At 32.7% G+C, this 27810-nt stretch overlaps 1 long non-coding RNA gene across 2 annotated transcripts in view; it reads right to left on the bottom strand.

The window, feature by feature from the left end:
* LOC134366696 (uncharacterized) overlaps window positions 1-27810 on the bottom strand; it is a 99157-nt gene that overhangs the window by 45018 nt on the left and 26329 nt on the right. The window contains exon 2 of one of the 2 annotated variants that reach the window (XR_010022356.1): window positions 4307-4388. The exons of the other annotated variant lie outside the window; for it this stretch is intronic. This is a non-coding gene — a long non-coding RNA (uncharacterized LOC134366696). The remainder of the gene's footprint in view (window positions 1-4306; window positions 4389-27810) is intronic. 2 annotated transcript variants of the gene reach the window in all.

The following is a 27810-nucleotide window of genomic DNA, read 5'->3' as shown; positions in this document are numbered from 1 at the left end:
GGGCCATAAACCCTACTCTTGAAAGAAGGACGTGGCATAGAATGGGTGGGCGTGTTTTTAAAATGTGTCAAATAAAAATCCAATGAAGGAATTTAAATTGAAGAATAAAATTTTCAATTATCCCAAAAGTAGACATGGAAGGTGGAATAGAGAAAAAAAAAGTGATGAAAATAAATAAAAAAATAAAAGACTGGCAAAATGGCCAACTTTAAATCAAACAATATTAATATAAACATGAATTTTTTAAAAGTCTAAACATTCCAATTAAAATGCAGAGTTTTTCAGATTAAGAAGAAATAAGTCCCAATTATATGCTAAATGAGAGGCAATTACATGGAAAGGCACAGTAAGGTTGAAAGTAACAGTACAGATGATGATATACCACGTAAAATTAAGCATAAGACAACCGGAACTGGTAGAGTAATGCCAAACAAAGTAGACTTTCCGGAAAGGAAAGTACTAGAAGTAGAGAACACTGTCTTATGATTAAAGAATCCATTTATCAAAAATGGAAGAAACACATTATTTACAAAAGAAATATCACTACAGAATCTGGAAACAGACAAAATATAAGCATTTACATGCCAATAAATTTGAAATTCTATGAAATGTAGAACTCCAAGTAAACCCACCTTAATGAAAAACAAAACTGAGAAGGTCTGCATAGTCTTAAGTTTGTTAAATAAATTACACTTATGTTGGAAAACCTTCCTCAAGTGAGTCCCGAGCTCTGGTCATGGAATTGGTGAATTTTCCCCTGCAGTTGAGAAATACATGACACTCATCTTACACAAGACACTGCAGAGAATAGAAACAGCAGGCATCGCCTCCAAATCTTTTATCTTTACACTGAACTGACTACATAAAAGGAAAATGATAGGGTTATATCTTTCATGACCAAATGAAACAAAAAAGTTAGTTTAACAAACTGAATCCAAAGTTATATCAAGTCTGATACACCATGAAAACCTTAGATTTTATCCCAGAATTGATTCTTGTTGGATTAACACTTTGAAATCAAATGACTTCCATAAAACAAAGAGATATATAATAATGTTATGATTATTACAATAGATGCAAAACATTGACACAACTTATCTCCCACTTAGGATGAGGAAAAAACCATAAAGCTGCAGCAAGTATCATAATCAGTGATGAAATAGGCACATCTTCTCTGTGATCAGGAATGAGAAAAGGATTCCTACTATCATCAGTTCTACTCAATATTTATTTAGGGCAATAATACAAGAAAAAGAAAAAGAAATACATAAGGATTGGAAAGGAAGAAATGAAACTGCCCTTATTCACATATTGAATGTGTATATTTCTAGAGTAACGTCAATCTATATGTTACATATTAGAATTAATGAGTGAATATATAGCAACATTACTGGTTACCTGGTTAAAAACAGATTTTAACTGCAATTCCTAATACCAGCAACAAAAAATTAAATTAATTTTCTTAAAAATACCATTTACAACTGCATTAAAGTTTGTCAAACTCCTCAGTAAAATTTTAATGAAAGCTGGGCAAGATCATCACATAGCAAACCACAGGAAATTATTGAGAGGAATTCATGGAGATATGAATAACTGGAATGGTGAGCAATATTTACTAATGGAAGATTTGGGTTTTTTAGGGCAATCAATTCTTCCCACATTTTTTTTTGTTCATTTTTTATTTTTATTTCTTTATTTTTTAAAATTTCATTTTATTTTATCAATACACAATGTGATTGTTTTTTGTGTCCCTTTTCCGAATCCTCCCTTCTCCTTCCCACTTCTGCTCCCTCCCATCAACATCATATCTAATCTCTTATCTTAACAATTTCAAGGAATTGGGATTTTTGTGTCTTCTTCCCTACACCCCCATTAGATTGTGTATTTATTAATATATTTTTCGCTCCCACAAATAAGTGAGAACATGTGGTATTTCTTTTTCTGTGCCTGACTTGTTTCTCTTTATATAATTTTCTCTAATTCCATCCATGCTGTTGAGAATGGCAGTCTTTCACTCTATTTTTACAGCAGAGTAGCATTCCATTGTGTAGATATACCACTTTTTCCATATCCATCATCTGATGATGGACATTTGAGCTGGTTCCAACTCTTGGCTATTGTAAATAGTGCTACAATGAACACTGGAGTACAGGGATGCCTTCGACATGATGATTTCCATTCCTCTGGGAATATTCTCAGCAGTGGGACAGCTGGGTCATATGGTAGATCTATCTGCAATTGATTGAGGAACCTCCATACCATTTTCTGTAGAGGCTGCACCATTTTGCATTCCCAACAAGAATGTATGAGAGTCCCTTTTTCTCCGTCACCTTGCCAGCATTTATCATTCACAGTCTTTTGGATATTAGCCATCCTAATGGGGTGAGATGGTATCTCAGTGAGGTTTTGATTTGCATTTCCCAAATGCTGCGTGATGTTGAGCATCTTTTCATGTGTCTATTGGCCACTCATATATCTTCCTATGAGAAAGGCCTATTTAGCTCCTTTGCCCATTTTTTAATTGGGTTACTTGTTTTTTTGCTGTAACGTTGTTTGAGGTCCTTGTATATTCTGAATATTAATCCTCTGTCAGATGTATATTTTGCAAATATTTTCTCCCACTCTGTTGTTTGGCTTTTCACACTGTTAATTGTTTATTTTACAGAGCAGAAGCTTTTTAGTTTGATATAATCTCATTTGTTTATTTTTCCTTTGGTCACCCATCCTTTTGGGGTTATATTCATGAAGTCTGTACCTTGTCCTGCTTCCTGGAGTGTTTCCCCTCTGTTTTCTTTAAGAAGTTTTATTGTTTCAGGGTGTATATTTAATTCTTTAATCCATTTTGAGTTGATTTTTCTATATGGTATGATGTATGGGTCTAGTTTCATTCTCCTGCATATGGATATCCAGTTACCCAAGCACCATTTGCTGAAGAGGCAGTCTCTTCGCCAGTGTATAGACTTGGTGCCTTTGTCAAAGATCAGATGGCTGTAGGTGTATGGGTTGATTTCTGGATTCTCTATTCTATTCCATTGATCCGTGTGTCTGTTTTCATGCCAGTACCATGCTGTTTGGGTTATTATAGCTTTGTAGTATAGTTTAAAGCCAGGTAGTGTTATGCCTCCAGCTTTAGTTTCTTTGCTCAGAATGGCTTTGGCTATGCATGGTCCCTTGTTATTCCATATAAATGTAAGGATAGTTTTTTTTTTTTTTTCCATTTCAGAGTAAAATGTCATTGGAATTTTGATGTCCTCTATTAAGTATTTTATATCTACTTGATTTGTTGTAGAAGCTTCATAGTATTCTTGGTATGGACACAGCATAATTTATCGAAAAATACCTGTTTTGACTTTTTTGTGCCCATATTCTAATGCACATGAGTGAGTAGCTTTGTCAGATACAGTCCTAGAAGGTGAATTACTGTGTCAAACGGCATGTAAATTCATAAACTTTTAAAGAACATGATAAATTACACTCCAAAAGCCCATTACCATTATATCCTCTTTTGATCAGCTTGTATCAAGATTTTAAAAGAATATATTGTTACTTAAATAACTTACACAAGGTATTAAGCATACTTAAGGTAGAAATTGTCCATATATATTTATTATTCATCTACTATTGGATACACACTATTGATCCCATTTTCTATTGTTTCATAATTTAAGTTATGAAACAATATTATTATACATTACAGGTAAAAACATACATATTTACAAATATCTACACCTGACTTTTTTTTTGTTTTATATACTTCCTTGTACCAAACAGATTTTCATACATACTATATGCTGTTTTATATAAATTACTTTGCTTTTACAATACATTGTATTTATTAAAATTATGATAGGTATAAATGTTTTGATATAGTTAATACAGTGTCTTTTCATTATTCTTTATCAGAAGATATTGGCTGTTATACATTATTACATTCATATAAACATTACCACAGGATGGGAAATAATAATAAAAAAGTTCGGCTATTTTATATTTGTGATGAAAATATTTTAATTTGTATATGAACAGTACAGATACATGTATGTATTTTAATAAGAAAACTATTGGTCCTCTTTTGGTTATGGTAGTTTTCATGCAGCTTATCTCTGTTTTTCTTTCTTTTTCTATTGTTGATCAAAAATTAACCTTTTTTACACAAATGGAATCATATTTGTTTACAACATAGCTAGCGAAGATTTGAAATAGTTCATTAGCAAACTATATACTTGGCACCCCTATAAAAAATAAAGTATTTTAATAAATTGAACAAACGTATATCACCAAAACCTTTAATAGATACACTACCTACCTGAAAATGATGACTTAAATGTTGCCTGCGTTGTCCACACAATCCACGGAGATTTGGAAAATAAAACACTATTTTTCATATGCTGAAAGATGACACAGAATTTTAAAACCAGAATTCTATATCCAACAAAATTGTCCTTCCGAACTACAAGTGAAGTAAGTCACATGCAGATAAGCAAAACTGAGAAAATTTGTTGCTAGTCAAACCTTAAGCAATGCTACAGGAATGTATTAGTTTCTTAGGGCTGCCATGATAAAGTCCCACTAACTAGGAGGCTTACAATTAGATGGCATTTAAAAAAAAAAAAAACAGGAATTTTTTGTCTCATACTTCTGGTGGCTGGAAGTGTGAAATCATGGTGTCTGCAAGGCCACGCTCTGTTTGAAACCTGTAGCAGACTCCTTCCTTGCTTCTTTTGAGTTTCATGGTGTTTGCCAGCGATCTTTGACATTCTTTGGCTTGCAGCTGAATCACCCCAATCCTCCATCTTCACATGTTATCCCCCTGCATGTATCTTCACATAGACTTTCCTCTCTGCATATCTGCATCTGTGTCCAAATTTTCCCTTTTTGCAAAGACACCATTCAAATCGGATTAGGGCTCATCCTAACAACCTTATCTTAACCACATCTTGCAAAGACCCTATTTCCAAATAAGGTCACATTCTGAGGTAATGGGAGGTGTAGGACACTTTTGGGTGACAGAATTCAACAAGTAGCAAGAAAGTTCTTCAGGCTGAAAGGAAATGACACCTGATGGAAACCAAAAACTACAGGACTACAAGAAGGCGAGAAGAACACTGGATGGGGAAAATAAGTGGATAAATATAAAAGACATCTTTTTAAAATTTATTTAAGAGATATTTGCCTCTTTAAAACAAAAATGATAAACGTTGCTACTGATCTAAACTATAAAGCAAGAACTCAAAGGAAAGAGGAAATAAATAGAATTGTAGTGTAGTAAGGGTACATACTCAGGACGTGACACCACCTAATTCTATGACGATGAGGAAAGTAAAGAATTTAATATCATTCAGTCCCTGAGGAATCACTAAACACACCACAAAAATGTATACATAATATTCTAGTTACTATCACAGGATAACAAATTATCACAAAATTTATTTTCTATAATATAATCTATATACAGTTGTCTGTTTTTTCATTAGGCTTTCTAGCTCAACAGTGTAACTATACCATATCATCTGAACTTGGCTCACATTTGAAATTGAAGAAATACTTATGGGAGGAATAAATTAACTACAATGAAAGAAATTAAGCAAATCACTGCCAAAAAAAATGAAAAATTAAAAAGATCCACTGCTTCTTCATAAAGATCATTTGGTAAAAAGAAAAAAAGATGTTGATGTCTGCTTTCAGAAAGATGGAATATTTTCCCTATTTCTTCCCCTAAGTCCAACTTAAATCCCTGGATATTATATACAGTGAACATAAAAAGGTGGAAAAAATAGGGAAGACTGACTAGGATCCTCAAAACTCAGGAAACAACGTGGTGTTTCCACAGTCTTTTGTTTTGTCTTGTTTTTGCCTCATAAATCCAAGACCTGGAGCATAAAAATCCAACAACTCGAAAACACCGAAACGTGCTAATAAAAGCCTTTAAAGCCTGTTCTCTCTAAACCAAGGACTAGGAAAGTCACAGATAAAAGAGACAGAAAGCTTGTAGACAGTAAGTGCTCTATGCCAGACAAACACCATCGTCATCCACACCAGCAGAGACTCTGTAGTGAACCTAGACCCGGTGAGGACCAGGTTCCAAAGAGTCACCCTTAAATGTCTCTCCCCATGCTAATTAATTTTTCCATTTACTGGACACGCATGGGAAAGAAAGAACTATGACTTGATTACACCTATGCAATTTAGATAAATGGTGAGATACCACCACACACTTATTAGATGAGACACAGTAAAAAACAATGGCCATTACAAGTGCTGATAAGAGTACAGAGAAATTGAGACTGTTGGTAGGATATAAAATGGTACAACCACTTTGCAAAAGTCTTTGACATATTCTGATATAACATAAAGGTTCACCCACCATGTGATCCAGCCATCCTTTTCCTTCATCCCCATCCAAATAAATAAATATATATAAATACATATACATATACATACACAAACACACACACAAACCTGCCTATACAAAACCTTGAACAGTAATGCATACAGCATGGTGTCTGAAGTCATGATCTTATCCATATAACAGTAAAAGAAATAACATCATATTTGCACAAGGCTTTCCACGTAAAAGAAACTGTAAAAGTGCTACCCACAAATGCATTGTGAGAACCATATCAACTTTACGTCAAAATGATAAGAAAAATGAAATTCAATGGTGTGCATCCATCAAATCCCTAGCACTTCCCAACACCCAATCACTCCTCTCCCAAAACACAACTTATGTTTGACAAACAGTACCCAAGGGTACTTCCACTATTCATGTACCATAATCATTATGGGTATATCCAAGAATACATTCAAATCAGATAAAAATTTTGGTATCAGACAACTATAACACACAAAGGGCAACATTATGTCACTGTCACTATCACAGTAGAGAAACAATATGGCCAACTTTAGCATCCAATCACAGAAAACACACAACACAAAAACTGCAGCAAATAAACTTAGTCGTGAAATATTGAAACTTCTCCCTGAGGTCACACAGTGGAATCAATCGGTAAATTTAGCAAGACTGTCTGATTAAATAAAGTTAAATATTAGCTCATATTTCCAAGAGCAGCAATTGTTACTAACCTGTTTTTACACATCATAGGAAATGGTAGAAAACCCTACACTACAAGGTCACATTTTTATTGCTTTTTCCGAACAAAACTTGACAGGGTTTTAACCCTTATTATTGTTGTCATTTTTTCTGCTATCGTGGTAACTGAGACCCTGAAATATGAGAAAGTTTACTATACATTTGACAGTGTATAATTCTAGTGGAACAATAAAAAGATGATTCTTTGTGACCATTTCACAAATGGCCCCTCGTCTCATGATCTTACTGACTGGAAGTTCAACTTTACAATTCAATTAAATTTGTTCTTATTTTTATTATTTTTCCCTTCTAACTCCTTTTTTTCCTTTTCTGAATCCTCTAACTTTTGCCTAACTTCCTATCTCATTCTGTACTACATTAACATAACAAAGCAAAGTTCAGGTTTTTAAAAAATTAGGAAATGTCACCACCATGGTGCTTTTATATATGTTATTATATATATAGTTTATTATGTATATAAGTATGACATCTGTTCAGTGTAAAAGTTTCAAAACCTGTGATACATAACTGTTTTAGGAAGTAATTATGATTAGCTATAAAGTATGCATATTAAACTGGTGTAAACATATACATATATTTACATGAGTAATATATTTACTAATTGTACACATATCTGTATGTAAATTACAATTTGCTTCCCATATTAGCAACATACCTTGAGAATGTATTTTTGAAAGTACTTAACATACACCTATTTGGTTTTAAAAGCTTCATAGTACTCATAGTATAGACACGGCACAATGTATCAAAAAATAGTTTTGAATTTTGGGGCCCATACTTTATTGCTGTGTCACGGATAGTTCTGGAAGGTGAATTATTATGTATTACTGAAGGTTAATTTATACTAAGGTAATTTATACTAAGTATAGAGCCTAACAATAGGCAGTTGCCCATTTAAATTTATTTTTGTATATCCTTTGAAGGGTAATACTAATCCCACTTTTAAGAACTCTATCAGTTCATAATTATTTGATTACTGAAATTATTATATATGAAGTCTATATACATTTATATATATACACACATATGAATCATATATAGATAGTATTACATACATTCATAAACCATCATTGCTTTTACTTACGTTTTATATATTGCATTGTACCTAATGCTTGTGTATTATATTTATGTAAATAATTTTACACTTAAAACAAATTTTGCCAAAGCACAACAGTACTGTATACTACAAGAAGCAATACTATGTAACTCTAGGTAGAAAATAAAAGGTAAAGAATTCAAACATCAATCCCTTGAGAAACCACTAAAAGTAACACAAAAATATACATTAATATACTAGTTACTATTACTACATAAAAAATTACCACAAAATTTATCTGCTATTATATATTCCACATTTAATTGTTTGCTTTCCCACAGGGCTCTCTCAATAATAAAAATGCAGCACATAATCCACACCAGAGACACGATGGGAACTGAATGAATATTTATGGGATGAATGAAATAATTAGTTTGAAAGAAATTAAAGAAATGACGGGCAGAAAGAAATCCACTGTTTATTAAGATCATTGTCTAAGAATATTCTTGAATGTCTGTGTGTGAGAAAATGGAGTAGACACACCTTTCCTATTTTTCGCTCTAGGTAACACTAAAAATGTTGATGTTATATATAAAACAAACATGAGAAGGCTTGGACAGGTGGAGATACGATGTGAGATTTGTTAGGGAGCTTATGACCCCATTAAACATCATGATGATATTTTCCGTATTTTTCGATATTTTTCCGTATTTTCCCTATTGCTGTTTGTTTGTTTCTATTTCTTCATTTTGTTTTGGTTTGGTTTAATTTTGCCTTATACATCGCAGATCTGTAGCTGAAGATTCCGGCAACCCAGAAATGCCAGAGTGTGTGACAAAAAAAATAAACAAAAAAACAACAAGGCTTGCTTTCTGAAACAAAGTGCAAGAAAAAGGACAGTCTGACATTACGGAACACTTTTAGACAGTAGCCACATGACTACAGCCAAACTCTATCCTCACCCATGCCTGAAAACTTTTAGACAACAGACACATAACGACAGCCAAACACTATCCTCACGCATGCCAGCAAAGGCCAATTGAGAATCTAGAATTCGCACTTTCTGGGCTGTAAGCAGTCACCTCAAACTGCCCCCAATGTTGTCATGGATGTCTCAATAGAGAGCTGGGACATTCACCCTGGAAGGATAAAAATAAAGAGCATGCCACACAACATTCAGTTAATGCATCTGTACCTGGATAGGATAATGGGAGCCTTGATTACCATTCTCCTTGGGAAATCATAAAGTTCCTCTTCTCTCCTTGCTGGAGTGGTGTCAGAAGCGGCCTGATGGAGATTAATAAGTACTATGGATTGAATGTTTGTGTGTCCCCCAAATTAATATGCTGAAGTCCTAACCCCCAATGTGATGGTATTTGGAGATGGGGCCTCAGGCAGATAAGTTTAGATAAGGGCATGAGGGTGGGGTCCTCATGATGGGATTATTTGTGCTTATAAAAAGTGGCACCAGAAAGTGTGTACTCTCTCTCTCTTTCCTTCTCTTTCTGAAACAGTGAGAAGGCAGTTCTCTGCAAGCCAGGAAGAGAGCCCTCACCAGAATCCAGCCATGGTGGCTCTTAGATCTTGGCTTCCCAGCCTCCAGAACTCTGAGAAGTAAAGTTCTGTTGCGTAAGGCACCTAGTCTACGGTATTTGGTTATGGCTGCCCGAACTGACTAAGAATGACTTTTAAAACAGCTTAAAGGAAGGCAGAAAACGGAAAACAGTGAAAAAAAAAAAAAAAAAAAAAAGAGACAACGAAGAGAAAAATAAATAGATGGCAGACTAGAGCAATAACACATTAATAATAACATAAATGTAAATGGTGCACACATAACATTTACAAGACAGACACTGGCACAGTAGATTAAAACAACATTCCTCCACTATTGGATGTCTACAAAAAACACTTTAAATACAATGATAGAGGCAGACTGAAAGTAAAAAGATGAGAAAATATGTATCATGCCAATGATAAACAAAAGCCAGCAGAAAATAGCTATCTTAATGTCAGATAACAGAATTCAGAGCAAAGAAAATTCTCAGAAACAAAGAGCATTATATAAGGATTGAAAGTTTAATTCAGTAATTAGACACAGCCATCCTAAGTGCATACACCCTAAATAACCTATCCGCAAAGTATGTGAACTAAACTGATAGACCTAATGGGAGAAATAGAAGAATCTAGAGATTACTGCTCCCCTTTCACAATAATTCATAGAACAACTGGGCAGATTCAGCAATAATACAGAATATCTCCACAACACTGTCAACCAACAGGTTCTAATTGATAATAATTGAACACTTCTCTCAACAGCAGCAAAATTCCATATTTTTCAAATCTCTACAAAACATACACCAAGAAGGAACATATCCTGGGACAGAAAACAAATCTCAACAAATTTAAAAGAACAGAAATCATACAGAGTTTGTTCTCCCATCACAATCTAAGCAAGCTGAACCCACCGAAACATAAAGGAAAAACTCCAAAACTTTGCAATGTGAACAATATACTTTATACGTAACCCATGAGTCAAAGAGGAATTATCAAGGAAAATCAGAATATCCACTCAAATAGATGCAAACGCAACATTTCAAAATTTAAAACAGAAAACAGAAATAGAAAATGAATAAAGAAAAAATGAAACACTTCTCAATTCATTTAATGAAACCACCTTTACTTTGATAAAAGCAGAGAGAAACATTAGAGAAAAATAAAAAATACAGACTAATATCCCTTGAATATAGACACAAAATCCTTAATGAAATATTAGCAAAAAGAATCCAGCCATATATAAAAATATAATAAACTATGACCAAGCAGCATTAATTCCAGTGACACCAGGTTGAGTCCATATTTGAAAACCAATGAATGTAATCTACCATAATAACGGGCTAAAGAAAAATAAAAATCACATGTATATCATATATATATATATATATATATATATATATATATATATATATATATGATATACATATATATATATATTTTTTTTTTTTGGCAACTGGCTGTTACAGGGATCCAAAGCCTTGACCTTGGCGTTACAATGTCATGTTCTAAGCAACACAGCAAACCAGTAAGCCATTTAAAGGAAATGTATTATTTCATTAGGGAATCTAAATCTAATATTTTATTTGTGGAAAAGCAGAATATAATATGTGCCCAATTCTTTCTTTGTTTACCGAATTTTTGTATTAACAATTTATTTATTTATTTTTCTCTGCCTGGCCAGCATGGGGATTCAAACCCTTAACCTTGGTGTGATAACATCACCCTCTAACCAAGTGAATATGATTGTATCAATGGATGAAGAAAAACAATTAACAAAAAATCAAAACCTGTTTATAATTTTTTAAATGCCCTCATGAAAACAGGAGCAGAGAAAAACTTTTGAGACTTTATAAAGAGCATCTAGAAAAACCCATAGCTAACATTATGCTTAATTGTGAAAAACTGAATGCTTTCCCCTTAGGAAACAGGGAGGGAACGTGTACTCTCTTCACTCTTATGCAACACAGTGATGGAAGGTAAGTTAGGGTGGTAAAGGAACAAAAAAGGTGTAATAGGCATACATAAAATTGGCTCTATTTGCAGAGGGCATGATGTTTATATAGAAAATCATAAGGAACCTAAAAATAACCTCATAGAAGTAATGACTCAATTCATCAAGGGCGCAGGACAAGACAAGCTTACATAATCAACTCTATTTATGTATACTAGCAATGAATATACACTGCTTTTAAAAATACAATAAAATTTATGATTGCTGAAAAAATAAAGCACTTTTGTATAAATCAGATGAATCATGAGTAGGCCTTATATGCTGAAAACTTCATGATGCTGATAAAAAATAATCAAAGTAGATCTAAACAAATGCAGAGACGTACCATGTTTGTTGATGAGAAGACTGAACACAGTAACATTACAATTCCCTCAAATTGATATATTGGTTTAGTAAATTCCTAACAAAACCATAACAAGATTTTTCTTTTTACATGCAGATAGGATAGTTCCAATAAAAATGCAAATGCAAAGAAATGAGAATAGATAAATTTCAAATTAAAAATAAAGTTATAGGAATCACAGCACTCAATTTCAAAATGTATTGTATAGCTACAGCAATCAACAAAGTGAGGTACTGGTGAATGGATAAACATATAGATCAACAGAATGGAAGGACAACCCAAAATGTCCCCACAGCAAGGCCAGCTGATTTCCAATCAAGCTGGAATGGGAAATCAACAGAGGAAAGCATAATCTTTCAACAAATAGTTCTGGAACAATAAGATATCCAGAAGCAAATACATGAACCTTGATCTAAACCTCACAGCTCATACAGAAATTCACTCATAATGGATCATAGATTTAACTGTAAAACGTAATTAAATAAGAAAAGGAAATCTCTGGAATAACGCAAAAGAAAGAATCCTTAGGCTTGATACCAAAAGCATGAACCATAAGGGAAACACTGAGAAATTAGGCTCCAAGAAAACTGAAGACTTTTGCTATTCAAACAGTTTTATCCTGTGCTAAAAACATGAAAAGACAAACTGCAGACTGGAAGAAAATATTTTCATGCCATATGCCCAAAACAGACTTCTATCTAGAATATATAAAGAACTCTCAAAGCTCGACAGTATAAAAGGAACAATTTGAAAATGAGAAAAAGACATAAACAGAAACTTCACTAAAGAGGCTGTACAGATTGCAAATGAAAATGAAAGGATGCTACTGGCCATCGCACCTTGGGCACAAGTGGTGACAATCAGCTCTGTATCTCATAACCAATACAATAACGTGGTAAGAAAAAAAATGTAAAAAGAAATAGAAAATGAAAGGATGCTCAACATCACAACCACCAGATAAATGCAAATGAAAACCACAGTGAGCCATCATTACACGTATATCAGATTTACTATTTTTTTTTCAAATAGTGACCTCACCAAAGACTGAGAAGGCTGTAGGCAGTCCAGATCACTCACACATTGCTGTGGGAATGTAAAATGTCTCATTATGGAAAACAGTTAGGTTCTTTAAAAATAAAGAAACTAAACTTGCAAATATCATACAATACAGCAATTGCAGTCTAGGGCATTTATCCAAGAGAAATGAAGACTTTTGTTCACGTGGAAACTTACATGTTCATTGCAAATTTTTTAAATTTTGAATTTTTTTAAGTTTATTGTTTTCATTGTATATATTTATGGGGTACATTTTTTTGTTTCAATACATGCATATATTCTATAATGTCTAATCAGAATAATTAGCATATCTATCATCTAAACAGTTATCATTTCTTTGTACATATAACATTCAAGATCCTCTTTTCTGGCTATCTTGAGATATACAATACAATATTATTAGCTATTGTCACCCTAGAGCACCAGAACTTATTCTTCTATGTAACTGTAACTTTCTAACTTTCTACTGGCCTACCAACCTTTCCCCGGGCCCCCCATCCACTCACTTTCCCGGGCTTTGGTAATCACTATTCTATTCTCTATTTATCTCTTTTTTTCTTCTATTCCTTATTTATTTTTCTTAATTACATAGTAGATTTATCTGTATTGCCTAAACCTGAAACAACCTGAAGTCCATAGAAGTGTAAATGTTTATTAAACTAAATGTGGTACAGCCATATCAGGAAGTACTATTTAGCAAGAAGAAGGAACAATCTACTGATACATGCAAAAACCTGCATAAATCTCCAGCAAATTACGCAGTGAACTAAAAGAAATACCAAGCTGACATACAGTATTATTCTATTATACAGCATTGCTGAAATGAATCATTCATGTATACACATGCACACACACATACATATATGATGAACAGATTATTGGTTGCTGGAAATCAGGGATGGCAGGGAGGTGGGGGCTGGAGTGGTGGGATGTGGGTGGATTTGTAAAGTGCAACACGAAGATGCTTCAGACGACTCAAACATACTTCAACCTGGCTGGATCAGTGTTAATACCCTGGGCGGAATATTGCACTATGGCACTGCAAGATGATAAAACTGGCTGGAAGTGGATAAAGGATTCTTGGGATGTCTCTGTATCAGTTCTACATTTGCAAGTGAATCTAGGATTATCACAAGATGAAAAGTCCCAGTGACATTTTCCAAATTTAATACCCCTCCCTCCCCATAGTGTCCTAACTCAAAGGAGGATATTGAAGACCCAAGATACTAAGTAGGGTGGCACTATATAGCACTGAACACCTATCTGCATTTTAAAATAATGACCATAACAAGTGGTAACAAGAATAGAGAACAAATGTAAATCTCATACACTGCTAGTAAGCTATGTAGAGTATAAAATACACAAAAATATGCAAAAACATTAAAATTTTCTAAAATAGCCACACCATGTCTTCATGTTTATACAATAAAATAAAAACATCCATCACACAAACACTTGTAGACAGGGTACACCTTATATGAGAAGGACAGGGTTATGGCAGGAGGAGGAGCAGGAAATATAAAATTGCACAATGAAACTGAAGTAGAGGGATGAATACACACATGGCCTGGCTTTTATTGATGGTTTCACAAATAAATGTACATATGTATGTGTGTACATATCTATATACTTATTTATACATGAGAGAGTACTTCCAAAAGTTCATGAAAAGATTCCTGTAATCTCTTCATTGTAGTTTTCCTGAACTTTTTGAAGTACGCTTGCATACACACATATGAAGCTTGTATTATTTGAAGTTGAAAATTTTATTGAAATACAATTATATTCCAATGAATCTGTTATAAAGAGTAAGATGAACCAGTATATGCCCTAAAGGGACATCTATAGCAATAAATGCAAAATGGAAATCCTGGATATTTGTAATCTGATAATATATCTCAAGGTATTGAACAAAAAGCAGTAATTTAATATTAAAAATTGGCAGAAATGAGACAAAACCTCTAGTTCCTAGGAGACATGTAAGGTGCTTGGAAGGTGTCACTCTCATCCTCACAACAAGAAAAGAGCTGAACAAACTGGAAATTAACTCTTCTTAATCCATTTCACAACTGATGATGTTACAGTGTGAAACGCTGCCCCAAATACTGAAGAGAGGAAAACACAGAGTCACAGCTTGCTGAAGCAAAAGCCCAGGAGCAGAAGGCCACCGCTGCAGCTAGTACCAAGGGTATTACAATGCAAAGAACTGCACATCTCAAACCTTATCTAAGTCTCTAGGGAAACTAAAAGACAACAGGGAGTCCAAAAAAGGACCCTGGAAAAATTTTTGACCTATGACACCTACAGCTACAACTAACAGTAGATGCAGTCTAACACTCAGCCAGATAAAAACATAACACCTTACACTAAAGACTTATTTACCTCAGTTCCTTATACCCAATACCTTATGTTGGGCTTTCAACTAAACATTACAAGGCACGTTAAAAGGTCAGAAATAAAATAAAATAACAGTTTGAAGAGTCAGCATCAAAAGCATCAAAATAAATCCAGATATGGCAGATATTTTGGAATGCTCAGACTGGAAATTTTAAATAACTATAACTAATACGTTAAGGGTTCCAATGGAAAAAGTGGACAACAAGCAAGAGCAGATGGGCAATGTAAGCAGACGGATGGGAAACCTAAGACAGAAGCAAAGGCAAGTAGAACAATATAAGATTAGAAAGAGATATTAATTTTAAATTAAAAAGAACAAATCATCTAAAAAATTTTATTTTCATAAAGGATTAAAAAAATTGATAAGTCCCTAGCAAGACTGATCAAAGAAAAAAATCTGAATAATTTATATCAGCAATGTAAAGGAAATCCTCACACAACATCCTGGATGCATATACATAATTATATAGGAACATTTATACTAAAAAATATGATATTACACACAATGAGAAAGTTCCAAGAAAAACAGAGCTCGACAAATCACAAAACTAGGAAATCTCAATTGCCCTGCAGCTCATAAAAAAATTGCCACTATATTGAAAAATACTTTTACAAATGAAATACAAATGAATTCTATGCCTGAAATCATAAATTTTCTATATGATGAAAATAAAATAAGAACAATCTTTTAGAAACTCTTCCACATTATAAAAACTGTAGAAACCCTGCCCAGATGTTTCATGTGACCTTTATAAATTTTATGTCACAATGACAAGCACATTATAAGAAAATAAATTCAAATATTTATATTCCTCACGAAAGCACACTGCCCAACCAACATCTCCTCCCGCCCCCCATCTCCTCCCGCCCCCCCCCCCAAATAAACCAGAAACGACTTATGTTTGACAAACAGAAACAAAAGCTTCAATGATATAAGATCATGAATAAACTGGGTAGAATGCAAGCACGAATTATTGCTGGATTAGCATTTTGGAAAGAAACTACTTTAATAAAGCAAAGGAGAGAGTTATATCACCATCATAATAGATACAGGGAAACCATATGACAAATTTACCATTCTGTTATAATTTTTTTAAAAAATTACCAAACTTAAGTAAATATCATAATTAGTGGTGAAATATTGAAAACCTTCCCCCTGAGATTATAGAGATAAGAATGCCTACTATAACCAGTTCCATACAGAATTTTAGGTAGGTTACATAGCCAGGACAATAATGCAAGAAAAATAACAAAATGCATAAACATTGGAAAGAACAAAATGAAACCCCCTTTACTCACAGATTGAATGATTATGTTTTCAGGCTATTAAAAAGCGATCTATAGGTAATACAGTAGAATTTTGAAGTGAAATTAGCAAAAACGCTGAAATTCACAGAGTTAAACCTTAACATATTTTTTCTAGGAATAGCAATTCTTATTTAAATTTTTTAACACACATCATAAGAAATGGCACAAAAATCATACAAGTTCTTAATTTAAACATTTTTTTCTAGGTATTCATCAGCCAAAATTCAAAAGTCATTCTACCCAGATTCCTGTTACCATTTTTTTCTATTATCATGGGAACAGATGCTTCTAAATGTATGATAAACTGCACAAAAACATACTTAATATTTAATCCTAGTGGAACAAATAAAAGGGCACTCATTGTGACAATTTTACTTTTGGCCACTAGGTTAATGATCTTGCTGACTAATTAGAGATCAGCTACTTCTAAATGTTTCACTATTAAATTATATTCTTTTTCTACATAAATTCTTTATGTATTTTCTTATTTCTTTTTTTTAACACTTTACTGTTTCTGGCTTTAAATGTTAGTGTCTTACCTGTTCTGTACTATCTTACCAGGAAAAAAAAAAAAATGAAAAAAAAGAAAACAGTAGATCCTCCAAAAATATCACTAGGGATGTGCCTTTATATCATACTTCTTTGATTTTTCTCTTACTAATTATCAACCTGTCATGTACTCAATGTAAAATTTTTTTAAAAATAATGTAACTGTATATTCCTTCACAGAAGGAACCATGATTAGCAGTGGGGTGTATTTTTAAGCAAGATACATACAAAAATATTTACATATGTAATACATTTATACACTCATGCACATGAGTGAAATAAAGTAGTTTGCTTCCCTTCTTATTTCCTTGTGATTGCTTTTGCAAGTATATTAGATCTACCTAACTGGTTGTAAAAGTTACATAGTATTCATTGTATTAACACAGTATATGTTATTTAAAAAATATTTGTTTTGCCTTTTTGTATCCACACTTTTATGCACACATTTAACAAGGTCTGTCAGACACAGTGGTAAAAAGGCAATTACCATATAAAGGACTAGGCAAATTTAAAACTTTGCTAAATATGGCCGAGCCCGTGGCGCACTTGGTAGAGTGCTGCACTGGGAGCGCGGCGACGCTCCCGCCGCGGGTTCGGATCCCATATAGGAATGACCAGTGCGCTCACTGGCTGAGTGCTGGTCACGAAAAAGACAAAAAAAAAAAAAAAAAAGAAAAAAATAGGGCATCTGGTTATTTAATTTCCACTAAGTATTCAGCATATTTTATACACTAATTGCTAATTCATGATTATTTTTGTGTATATCCTTAGTGCATTTTATTAATTCCACTTATTAAAGAGACTATCATTTCATAATTACTTGAATACCAAAACGATTAAATAGTAAGCCCATGTATACACCTAAAATTTTGTTACATCCACTTATGTTTATATATTTCATGTTACTTAATTGATTTTTATATATACTACATATAAATCACTTCTCATGTAAAATATGTTTTTCCAAAGAAAAAACTGAACAAATATTAAAGAGTGTTTTATTTCTATTATTTCATTAAAAGACAAATAACACTTGAAACAAAAATGTAAGTAGAAACGTAGAGGGAAAATATGTGAAAATTCATCAAAGTATAAGGTTAAGATTTGTGTATTTAACTTAATGGGTTTTAAATCCTTTACCAAAAGTAATTGCACTGTTGTGGTTATACAACTTTTTACACAAAGTGATATGATCCTAACTTTAAATAAACCAAGATAAGTAAAGGAATCATATGCTAGCCCCTTCACAATGACTGAACATAATACAAAGTGGTATAAGTAATATTCTGGTTGCTATGCCTGCATAATAACAAATCACCAAAACACATACTGTCTAAAATATATTCCATTCTTAATTCTTAGATTTTAATAGACTATACTTCTACCATATAATTCATACCTGGTACATGATGGGAACTAGGGAAATATGTAGAGTATCAAAGGAAAAAATTTAACTGGAGTACATTAAACAAATTATGATAGAAAAGCTCCACGGCTTGGGTAGGTTATTGCCATAAAATATTTTTATATTATTAATACAAATATTATTAATTGTCTATAGAAGGAGAAACATCTAAAACCAAAAACATATTTCAAAAAAATAGTATGTGTAGTATTGTCTGCTATCATTAAATGGCAAACCAGACATTTCCGTCCACCCTTCTTGCTAAGAAAAACCAAGAGAATGGGTAGATATTAAACACATTGTATGAAAGCACCATAAACCCAAGGAAGCAAGCATTGGAGGAGACTGGATCTCAGTTGGAAGAGAAGTCCAGATGGTAAGACCCAAAGTGATATTCATTTTCCCTCAAGGCTTATACTAATTCAAAGGAGGTGACTGAGAAGCCAGGATGCTATGTAGGAAGTTTTAGATGAAAAGTTAAGCACCTGACCAGGACTTTCAGCAGCCTCACCTAATCAGGGGACGCACATTGAGTTCAGGGATCACTATGGCAGAGAAGATCTGGAAAACAATCCAAAGATTGACACAACATCCGTCATAGGCTATATTTACTTCGTGTTGATATAAACTAAAAATGAAAACTCTTTCCAAATCATGACATCCAGCTTCCAAAGGACTCAATCACTGATTGAGATGAGATGAACTACCCCACCCCACCTCTGAAAGCAAAAACAAAATACTCCCAGGATAAAAATAAAATGATCCAGAGCATACAATTATCTTTAAAGTATTTCATACAGAAAATTCAGCATGCAATAAAACATAAGTATACATGCAAAATGTAATGGGAAAGGGTTAGTTTCAGGCCAACAATCTATTTTCTTCATTTACTGGGGGTACCTGAGACAGAAAGACATACGACCTGGTAATTTACAGTCATGGTGAGATACAACTGCACACCGACAAGAAAGCTACAATCAAAAGAACTAACTATAACAACTGCTGGCAAGGAGGTAGAGCAACCGCAACTCTTACTGCTGGTAGGATGGAAAATAGTACACTCACAACCCAAGACACTTTGACATGTTCTAGAAAAAATTAAATATACAACTCTCATGTAATCCAGTCATTTCTTTCCTTCATGTTTTTCCAAGACAATACGAAACAAACAAACAAGCAGAAATACCCAAAGCATATGTTAATACGAAGTTCTGTGCAAGAAGACTTCTAATAGCATGTGAATGGTGAAAGGGCTTAAGTAGAAACAGGAAGGAGAAATACAATGGCCGAAAAAGAAACTTGATGAGGACGGATGGACATTTACATTATTTTGCTTGTGGTAGGGATTTCCTAAATATATAAATATTAGAACTTGTACTGTTTCTTTTAAAGTTGTACAGTTTACTTTAAATCAATTATAGCTCAATAAGTTATCAAAAACTGTGTAGATGCATCAACACATGGGCATAAAGGAAAATTCATGCCATTATTGCAAAAGAGGATGTACTGAAAATTTAAGACTTGATAAAACACAAAATTAGAAAATAAATGAGGAATATAAACCAAAACTTGAAATAAAAACTTAAAAGTATGATCAATTAATCAAACTAAAAAATATTAAATAATCAACAATACTCAATGGATTTTTCCCTAAGGTTAAATATGTTAGATAAACCCTGGCAAGACTGATCAAAAAAGAACACCACCACCTGCACCACCAGCATCACCAGCAGACATACAGAAGGGATCATCACTATAGATTCTGGAGATGCAATAATTATATTACAATCAAGTTTATGCCACTAAATTTTAATTTCATGTAATATAAAAAAACAATAAAAATAAAAACACCACTCATAAAACAGATAAACTAGGAAATGTCAGTAATTCTGTATTTATTAGATAAAATGCATCTGTACTAAGAACCTTCTTACAAATGAATTCCATGTCCTGATGCCTGAATCCCTATCTTCTCCATGTAACTGAGAAAGATGTAACCCCCAATCTTGCACAACCTCTTCCACAGAAAAATAACGTCAAAACACTCCCAAAATGTTTTATGAGACCCCTATTAACTTTGGACCAGGCTGATAAAGACATTATACATAGGGAATCTACAAAGGTTTTTATGCCTCATGTCAAAAAAACAAACAAAAATAAATAAATAAAATGTAAAGCTTTCGTTTTACAAAGAGATCAAGAAAAATACCCTATTCAAAAAATGTGTTTCATCCAAGAGAAGATTTTTGTTGTCTTATCATTTTGAACTCAAACTACATCGGCAAACAAAGGAGTAAAATCATATCACTATCACAACTAAAGATAAAGAAAACCTTTGGACATAATTTACTACTAATTTATGATTTTTAAAAACTTAGAAAGCTGCAGCAAATATTGTAACTATTGGAGAAATATGGAAAACCTCCCCCTGAGATCAGAAGACAGAAGAATGCCTACTGTCACCAGATCTATTCAACATTTTCTGGATGTCATAGCCAGGGCAATAATGCAACACAAAGAGGGGGAAAAGGCATAAGCACATTTTTCTGAGAATAGCAATTCTTTCTTTTTTTATACACATTTTAAGAAATGGCACAAAAACCTACACAAAAAGGTTATATTTAAATGTTTTTTCAATATGCTTATTAGATAATATTTGAGAGTCATTATAACCCTGATTATTGTTGTCGTATTTTCTGAATCCTTGTGAATAGATGCCCCAGAATGTAAAATGACTTGATAATACACTTGGTGTTTAATCCAAGGGAAATGAAAAAGCATTCTTTTTGAGAAGTTTACTTATGGCCTCCAGTTTATTGATCTCATTTACTAATTAAATATTTGCTCTGTCTCACTTTTAGGTTTGTCTTTAAGCATAACTTCTCATCTATTCTGTACAACTTTAAAAGGGAGAAAATTACATCATTAGTGATATCCCTTCATGTGACTATTTCTTTGATTTCCTTTTACAAATTAAAAATTTAGCAGGTGCTCGGTGTAAAATTTCCAAAATTGCAGATCATATCTCTTCACGGAGGTAATAATGATCAGCAGTGAAGTTTTATATGAACAGATATACACATACACATTCACTTGCACATATGATATAGTAATACAAATGCACACACGTATGGAACAAACTACAATTTACTTTCTTTTTTCGTTAGTGATATAACTTGGACATATCTTCGGCTAATGTATAAGAACTACCTGATTGGTTGCAAAGCTTTAAATGCTATAAACCATAATATTCATGCTTTGAATAAAATATAATTTGCTTAAAAATAGATCTCTTGTCATTTTTTAACCAAATTTTTATGAACATTTACGAGTAGCTTTGTTGACTGTAGCCCTAGAAGGAAAATTACTGTTTATAAACGGTTGACATTTTCTAAAATATCTTAAACATACAAATATCATGGGATCCAGCCATTCTATTCCTTGATGCTTTCCATGAAAAATGAAAGTGTCTGTGCACATCAGGATTGTATTAAAATTTTCAGAGTATGAAAAATGGGGAAGGGCCCGGGCAGGACCAGAAGGGGTAAATCCAAAGGTGCACCTGGAAACCTGGGTGAAGAATGAATATGTTCATTATATTAATTGTGATGATGGTTTCACAAATATGTACATATCTCAAAACGTTATATTATTACAAAGTTCTGTAGTTAATTTTATGTCAACTATAACAAAATAAAGTTGCTAAAAATGTGTAGAACCCATCATAATATGAGTCTAAAGAAACATTTCAGCATTAAAAGCAATAGACCAAATCCTGAAAATTTAAGGTCTGACAGCCACCTCAAAACTTGGGAACAATAGAGTTGATGTAAACCAAAAGATAATTGAAATAAAATAATAAAATTAGAATCAGTTAATGAAACTCAGAAGAAAAAGGTAAAATCAACAAATCCAAAAGTCAGTTTATTTTTAATTGCTTTCTTTTTGAAAAGGTTCAAAAATTATAAATCCTGACAAGACTGATTGGGAAAAAAAAAAAAAAAAAAAAGGAAGACATACATTGTCAATTCCAGAAATGTAGAGTAGATCATCATTAAAGATGCTGGTGATGCTTATATAATAAATGAAATTATACGAAATGACAAAATTCCAAAAAAAAAAAAAAATACATCTTAACAAAACACGAAATTCAGAAAATCTCAATGATACTTATGTGTATTAATTGAAGCCCATAGTGAAAATCCTTCCTACAAAGTTTCCACAGCCTAATGCCTGATTTTGTGAACTGTGCCATACAGTTAAGAAAGAAAGAATACCAAACACGCACAAAATCTCCGCAGAATAAAAACAGTAAAAACACTCCACAGAATGTTAGTAAGATAATTATCAACTTTACACTTAACTAATAAGGACACTAGTATAAAAGAAAATCAACGGCTAATATGCATCATGACAAATTTTTTTTAAAAATCATATGTTCGACAAAGGGAATCCAAAGACACTTTCAATTATAATACCCCTCGTACGAACTGGGTTTAATCCAAGGGACTGGTATTGGTTTGGCACACTGAATCTCTTTAACAAAACAAAGGACAAAATCATGTCATGATCACAACAAGTACACAGAAACCATTTCATAAATTTACCGTCTAGTTATGGTGAAAAGAAAAAACTCAGCATACTGCAGCAAATATCATGATAAGTGATGCAATGTTGAAAACCTCACCCTGAGATCAGGATTGAGACAAGGGTGTCTACTATTTCCATCTATTCAGCATTTTACAGAGGTCATAGCCAGGGCAAAAATGCAGGAAAAAAAATGTGTAATGACTGGAATGGAAGAAATGAACCCACTTTTGTTCACAGATTTTATGTTTATGTTTCTAGCATATCTAAAAGCCATTTACAAGTAATAAATTAGAATTAATAACTGCATCCAGCAAAATTGCTGGATTTCATACAGTTAAATCTAAGCACACTTTTCTGAGAACAACAATTCTCGCTATTTTACAGATATCATAAGAAATGGCATGAAAACCCTGCACAACAAGGCTATATTTTAAGTCTTTTTTCCTTTACTAATTACATAAAAACTGAGAAGATTTTAACCCTAATTATTGTTGTCAATTATTCTGATATCATGACAACAGTGGCTCATGAATATTAGGTAAATTCTAGCTTACACTTCACATTTAATCCTAGCAGAACAACAAACAAATCATTCTTTGTGACAATTTCTCTTATGGCCTCCGCTTTAATGATTTCAATGACTAATTAGAGGTCAGCTTCTTATAAATCAATCACAACTAAATTAAAAATTATTTCTCCACATAAATTTTCGATATTTCTCTTATTGTTTTTTTTTCCTTTATACCTCTGTTCCAACTCTGGCTTTAAGCATAACTTCTTACCTGTACTGTAATGTAGTCATTAAAAGAAAAAAAAAAGATCGCCCAAAAGAATCATTACTAATATGCTGTCACGTAAACATTTTATTTTCCTTTATTAATTACAAATAAAATGTTCACTCAATGTCAAATTTCCAAAAAATACAGACTCATAATCTTTCACAGGACCAATCATGATTAGCAGTGAAGTGCATAATTTAACACATATACATATCACTATATACATACATAAATAATACATTTATGTACATGGAAACACGTGGAAAAATTAGAGTTTGCTTGTTTTTTCACTAACACTATATAATGAAGATATCTTCTATAATTATTAAAGATTTACCTGATTGGGTGTAAAATCTGCATAGTACTTATGGTATCAACTCATCTTATTTTATTAAAAATAGCAGTTTTGCCTTTTGATATCCATATTTTTATGCACTTTTCAAGAAGAGTTCTGTCAAATACAGTCATAGAAAGGCAACTACTGTGGAATAGGATAGGTGAATTTAAAATATTCTGTAAAAATATCATATTGATTTCCAAAACAATAGTATTTATGTGCTCTCCAGAATCTGGTATCAATGGATAACAATGTGATATCTTGATATTTCATTTACACTAATTATTAAGTATTTTGATACTAATAGCCAACTAATACTTATTATTGTGTATTTCATATATGAATTTTACTAATATCATTTATTAGAGTGTGTCATTTTATAATTATTTACATACGAAAATTATTACATATTATGTACATAAATATATGCATAAATTGTTACTTTCACTTACATTCTATACATTCCTTGTTACTGAATTGGTTCTGATATGCACTCTGTTTACATAAATCATTTCACTAATAGAACATGTTTTCCAAAGCATAAAGTTATTATATATTATATAAAGTAATTTAAATTATTTTGCTATGGGTAACACAAGTGTGTCATCTTACAGTTTCTCACACTATTCAACATTAACATCAGATCAACAATTAGGACGATTGACTTTAATATATGCTTGTAAATGTGCTTACATTCATTTAATGTGTGTACATATAATCGATGCAGATTTTTAATGTTTTTTAGTGAGAAATTAAAAAATGGGACGTTTGACTTTTGTTTTTCTCTATATGTGGGGTTTTATTAGCTTTTGTTTTGTTGCTATTTACAATCAAATAAATTATCCTTTTATTTACACAAATGGGAAAATTTGAATTGAATTGCTATTGAAAATAGCTATTAAAATTTGAAAAATTTAAGCTGCCAGATAAAAATCTAAAAGAACAACTTAAATATAATAATAAAAAAAATCCAATAAACACAAAAGTAGGTACAAAAAGAGGGACAGGAAAAAAGTGAGGGGAAAAATAGAAAACAAACAGCCAGATGGTCAATTATAAAACAAACTATATTAATAGTAACACTGACTTTAGAAGGAGCAGGTCAGGAAGGGTGAAAGCAATTCAATTCAAAAGGAAACTCTCTGAGAACTAAAGATACATCACCTGTCCAGGAATGACGATTTAAAGATGGCTGCCTGCCCAACAGAGTCCATGGAGTACCAGAAATAATGAGCACAATATTTCCAGTGCTGAAAGAACAAATGAAACAGTCCACAGAATTCTATATCCAGCAAAATTTTCTTTCCAAACTAAGAAATAAGACATATCCACATACACAAACCTGAGACAGTTTGTCACTGAATTGTCAGTAATTTCTGTTGCTACAGGAAGTTCTACAGGCTGCAGGAAGTGGCACGTGATGAAAACCGAGACTATCCCATACGCCAGAAAAGCCCTGGGCAGGAAGATTGAGATTTCGCCCTCTACTGACAGAAGTTAGTAATGGCAGTGGGCTGGAACTTCAGTCTAAGAATTTATGTAGCATCACAACTGCTGCACTGTATTACTGGTCCTGAGAGAGTCACTAAGCTTGGTCCAGAATCCAAGCAGGGGCCATAGTTCCATCTCCTTTCTCTTTTCATGACTTTCGCTTGTTTGTTTGTTTGTTTGTTTGGTTTGGTTTGGTTTTTGTGGGTACTGCGATCTGGCCCCATGACCTTGGTGTTATAGGGCTCAACTCTAACCAACTGAGCTAATGGCCATCTCCAAACCCCATCTCTTGGTGGAATGTATGTCAGTGAATGTGTGGGCATGTTTTTAACCCACCACAGGTAACAATCCAAAAGAGAAATTCAAATCAAATAATTTAAAAATTTAACAACCATAAAAGTAGGTATAAAAAGAAGAACAGAACAATAAAAAGTGATGGGAAAAACAGAAAACAAATGGCAAGATGTGTAACTTTAAAACTAACTATATTAACAATAACACTGAATTTAAAAAGAGAGGGTCAGGAGGGGTGATTACACAACTCCATACAGAAATTTGGCAGATAACAGTTATGTTTATTATCTTGATTGTGCTGATAATTTCATTAGTGTAGGCATATTATAAACTGCATCATATTGCACATTTAAAAACTGCACTTTTTTTGTATGTCAATTATACTTCAATCAGTCCATTTTCAAATATGTGGAATTAGCCTCAGTATACATCGAAAGAAAAGTTCCCACATAAAATACAAAAGAAAAAATGCTGAAAAAAAAAAAGCTAAAATACCTAAGATCAGGGATTAAACAAAGGACATCACTCTCAAATTTGCAAAAAAAAAAAAAAAAAAAAAAAAAAAAAGGCTAATAAGAGATTACTATATACAACTACAAGCTAAAAATTAGATAACTTACATAAAATGGACCAATTCCTAGAATGGCATGAAGTAATTAACTGCGCAAAAAAAAAAAAAAAAAAAAAAAAAAAGAAATTCTGGATAGACTTACAACAAGTGAAGGTATTAAATTAGTAATTTGAAATTAATTTCTTCCCATGAAGTAGAGCCCATACCCAAATGGCTTCACTGGAAAATTTTAAAGAACACTTAAACAATAACTAACAGCGATTCTTCACAAAATGTTCCAGAAAATTTAAGAGGAGAGAACAATCCCCTACTCATTCTATATTGAAAGTATTACCCTGATACCAAAACCAGACAAAGACATCACAAGAAAAGTATAGACCAGTATGTCTTATGAATACAGGTGCAAAAATCCTTGACAGTATACCAGCAAACTAAATCCAGCAACATATGAAAGGATTATACACTATGACCAAATAGGATTTATGCTAAGAATACAAGATAGCTTCAATATCCAAAGATCAATCATTATAAAACACCATATTAACAGAAAAACAAAAATCATACCATCATTTCAAGATATGCAGAGAAAACACGTGACAATATCCAACACATTTACCTAACAAGACAAGAAACTAGGAATAAAATAGAACTTCCTTAACCTGACAAAATACATCAACGAAAAACCTACAGCTAATATCACACTTACTGAGAGACTATATGTTTTCCACCTAATATCAAGAACAAGATAAATATGTCCACTCTGACCAACTTTATTCAATATGCATTAGCAAGAAACAGACACATAAGGTATACAGATTAGAAAGAAAGAAGTAAAACTACCTCCACTTGCAGATGACATTAAACTGTATATAAAAAATTCTCAGAACTCCACTAAAAATTAGAACAATGTTCAATTTCATCAAGGTTGCAGAATACAAGGAAATACACAAAATCCATTTTATTTCTATACAGTCAATG

This window comes from Cynocephalus volans, chromosome X, assembly GCF_027409185.1.
Source record: "Cynocephalus volans isolate mCynVol1 chromosome X, mCynVol1.pri, whole genome shotgun sequence".
In the NCBI taxonomy this organism is placed as follows: domain Eukaryota; kingdom Metazoa; phylum Chordata; class Mammalia; order Dermoptera; family Cynocephalidae; genus Cynocephalus; species Cynocephalus volans.
Note: the sequence above shows the minus strand (reverse complement) of the source record. Positions and strands in the feature narration are given on the sequence as shown.